We start from the raw sequence: 4423 nt of genomic DNA, 5'->3' as shown, positions 1-4423 counted from the left end.
CCAGAAACAGGTTGAAATGTGAGAGAGGTGGCACACGACCCCCCTCCCTCCTCCCTCTGAGAAAGCCGCGCCACAGGTCCCGCCGCGTAGCGCCTTTTGGACCGTAGCATACTGAAAAGAATGCCTGCACGTAGCCTAATTAGGACGGCACTGGTGGAAAGTAACTCAAGTAATTTTATTTGCTTCACTTGAGTATTTCCATTTTTGAATAGCCATAGCCGGCCAGCCGGCCTACTGTCTGTGTAGGCCTACTGTTGCCTATCTGAGGAGGCTGCGTTCTGTTTCCAATAGGGTAGCACTAACTAGGCTTCACAGCTTTGCTACTAGCCTACTGATTTGTCAAATGGGCAATATGCCTATTCAAAAACGTACATTGTCTCAAACACAACCCCTACTATACCCCTACTACTACCTATACCACCCACTGAGCCACACAATTGAATAAATGCCCTAATAGAATATATTATATTTTTATAATATATTGCTATATGCTACTATTTTAACATGTCAAGCTGTATAAGACAAAATACTTACATTATTGTTATCGGCATGCCCTAGGGCCTAGACTTCATAATTATATCCTATATGTGCCATAATCCGATTTATAATGATGCGCTGCCACCCAGTGGATAGATTATGTACTACAAGCATACCATCACTAGCCATGTAGTAACATTTTAAACCACAAAGTCATATTCAACTACTGCAACTATGACAGTTGATGTTGAAGTAGTGGTTCTGGTGGTTGCATGGTTCAGAACCACTCAAACAACTCACATGAGAAGCATGTGAGTTTCCTGGTCCATCTCACTGCATGTGTCCTATTGTTTTTATTGATAAAAGAAAAATGTGAAGGGGAGCAGACTACCAATTCCATTCAACATAGTGCCTTTTCAAGGCATCAAAATTACTAGTGCCGTTTCAAAGGACCTTGTCTGGTGCACTGAAAGCAAAATTAGATAAAGAACTCCCAAACAATTAAGCACTTCTTTTAGTATTCGTCATGATTATTCCAATTGTCAGGGGATGTTGAAGTTGAACCACAGCCATTCCGTTATGTCTCATTGTATGGTGAAGCAGGTCGCAAATTACACTTGTAGCACATAAATGAATATGCAAACAAGTGGATTGCCAATAGACATTTTGCAGACTCTTATCCAAAGTGACGTACAAAGATCATAGTAAGTGGCACAAAACTGTATTCACATGCACTTTTTCCAGACATTCGATGCAGACGAATGCTTTTTCCTGTTCCTTAATTACAGAGCCCAGAACTGATGATGACTGACAATATTTGGACTTGTCCCATGTAGCTATACAATCCAGAGTTCTATACCAAAGTTCAACACCACTTATTGGATCCACACCCCATTCATTTTTCCCATAGAGATTTCCAAAAATATTTATTATATCAATGATTTTAAGCCTAGAATCAAACCACCCAGGATCCTGGTGAATCATGACCATAAAACATTTGATTCTGTGAAGAAAAAAATATTCACCAGGATCCTGCATGGCTTGGTTCTAGGTTAAAATAATTGATAAACATATTTTTGGAAATCTCAATGGGAAAAATGAATGGGGTCTGGATCAATGAAAATGGCCTCCACTGCTATTAGACAGTCACATTCCTGCTGCTGTGAGTGACCTTTTGACCTGCAATGGTATAGGATTTTCCAAGCCCTGTCGATGGCTCACTCAACATTCAACATGACTTTGGTCTTTGGGCCTGCCAGTCTAACTATATTCTTGCTGAAATCCAGAAACAACGCTAAAAAACACTAAGCCCCCGAATGCACATGCATAAATAATACAATAAGAATAAGTGTCTTCAATATCCAACACTGTTACTTACGGGTTTTATCCTTGCAACAGAGCAAGTCAAAGTAAAATGTTATCCTAAATACTCCATCATTTAAAGTTCTCAAAAAGAACATAAATACCCCAAAATGAGGAGAGCGAGAAGAGATAAACTTAAATAATTGAGGCCAGCTGTTGCATCCTGTCAAGGAGTTGGTGCTTAAAGAATGCTTCCAGGTTTGTTCTCCCTGGTCAATGGGGGACTGGCAGGCAAATGTTTGAACAGCTGCTCCATTGTTCCCAGGATGCCCACAGTTTCTCAAGAGGAATACACATACAGTATTGCTAAGGTACATTCACCAGGACGGAAGGAAGGCCTGTGTGACTGTGTGTGTGTGTGTGTGTATTAAGGGTGGTAAGTCGACCCTCACAGAAGAGGTCAAGAAATTAATCGGTGCTTGGCCGTTGCCTGCATTTGGTCGGTTTCAAGCCAATCTGTGCTGTTGAGTAGGAGAAGGGACATGGGTTGGTGGTATTTTGCCACAGTGGAGAACTAATCTGGTTGGATGCAACCCATCCGTTGTCGTCGGCCGAAGGTCAGCTTGGCGTATTGGAAGTGTGCAGCTCATTTTTTCTCTAACACTGACTGGATAGAAAGGATGGCCGATCAAACCTTGATCAATTGCCATACCACTTAAGGAATAAGGGATGATAAGGAATGTTGGTACTGCCAGAAATGCTTCTTCTGCAGGTAGAGAAACATTTGCGGCAAATAAAAAGAAATCATCACGTCACACATTAGCAGCAGATACCAAACATATAAAAGTATACATAAGTAACATACATATATATGCCCACAAAGTTAGTGTGAGACCAGACTTGCCTGGCTGTGGCTTTATGCACAGCTTCTCGTCAATTTTCTGGGGGGAGGGAACTTCACCTCCAACTGGGCCTTTCGTACTAAATACCCCCTCTAGTGCTTTGTGGAAATTGTGGTCGACTGTGGTGCAGCTCCCATACCAGGTGGTGATGCTGCTCAACAGGATGGTAATGATGGTGTAGATTAGAATGACCTGACTATATGTAGGCTCACATTAAAATATGTGATAGTGGACTCAGCTAGATGGGATAGGAATATATATGAACACATGGAAAACTTGATTATCTAGCAGGTGACAGTTGTTCTTTAACAGAGATGTCCTGTATACTTGATAAAAGAAGAAGAGAAGATCTATTTGCTTACAGTTTACGAGATACTGGGATGTGAGTCAAGTCTGGTTGTGATCTTTTTTTGTGATCTTTTAAGTTTTAATCATTAAAATAAGTATAGGTAAGTATGTATATTGCAGGATTGTATGGTTTGCAGGAAAATGTTATGATGTGATGTAATAGAGTTGGGAGACCATGCCATTCTCCTGGATTTTGGAGATTTAAACTTAAAAAAATATATATTTCTGGAGAAACTGCAGCATAATCTGCCATTCATTTCATGTAGACATCATGACCTAAAGTTAAACCAGTACGTTTTACCTATCACCAGCAGGTGTCTCTCTTCTCTCTCTCTCTCTCTCTCTCTCTCTCTCTCTCTCACACACACACACACGATCCATAAACGTGCTGTTCAATAGAGGATGTTTACAGTATCCAGTTACCCACAATTCAAAGCGGTGCATTGATGGCTGAGACATCCATTTACTGTATGTCTCAGCTGCTGCTCCTCTAATATATATTTAAACCTTCGCAGGCGTGTGTGTGTATGTATATATAGTGAGATATACAGTGAGATAAACAGTGCCTTTTTCACGTCAATGACATTGACATGATTCGATGATTGTCGTTAGCCTACTATTTGAATTCTACTCCATAGTGGTACGCTACTAGTCTATTGTTACGTTAATTGTTAATTAAATAGGCCATTAATTGATCCGTGGAGTAGTCAGTAGTGTGGCTTTTATTTTATACCCAGTTTGACGAACATTCGCCTAAGCAACAGTCAGAGAAAGAGAATAACATTGTAAATGTCACCCGTCACCCGAATCTGATGTGACTGACAAGTGACAACAGTCACAGACATGTAGTGTACTATTGAATATATTGAAGGAGAAATGCGGTTAATGCGCAGCCATGTGGCTTGTCAATGCACTCTGTGATCGTCTGTCCCTAATTCTAACATGGAGAGATGTAATTGGCGACGGTGGATTTGTTTACCATATTTGGCAACATAGTGACACAGCGCGCATGGGAATTGGACGAGAGCACCCGTCATTCACAAAACTCTTCCTTCTAGAACGCCACAAACAAAGCGAGTGCCCATGGGAGGTGTAGTCCAAAACAAACCGTGTCACGGACGCCTCAAAGTGGGGATGTGGCTCCTATCCGACCATTCCAAGCGTATACTAACAACAATATTTGAGCGCATACACGTGGGTGATACGTGCGTCGCATTTAAGACGTCAATACACGGTAAACAGTCTCGCACTTGAGCTGCCAAAGATTCCGCGATCCACGACGCTCGGGCCGCAGAACTCCAAGTCCCGGCAGTGGCGTCCTCGCCTCATTGGCTGCAGCCTGCTGCCACTCCTGCCAGTCAAACACACGGGGCCCGCCTTCCACTACCGCTCCT

The sequence above is a fragment of the Electrona antarctica genome (genome assembly GCF_951216825.1).
Source record: "Electrona antarctica genome assembly, chromosome: 22".
NCBI classification, from domain to species: domain Eukaryota; kingdom Metazoa; phylum Chordata; class Actinopteri; order Myctophiformes; family Myctophidae; genus Electrona; species Electrona antarctica.
Note: the sequence above shows the minus strand (reverse complement) of the source record.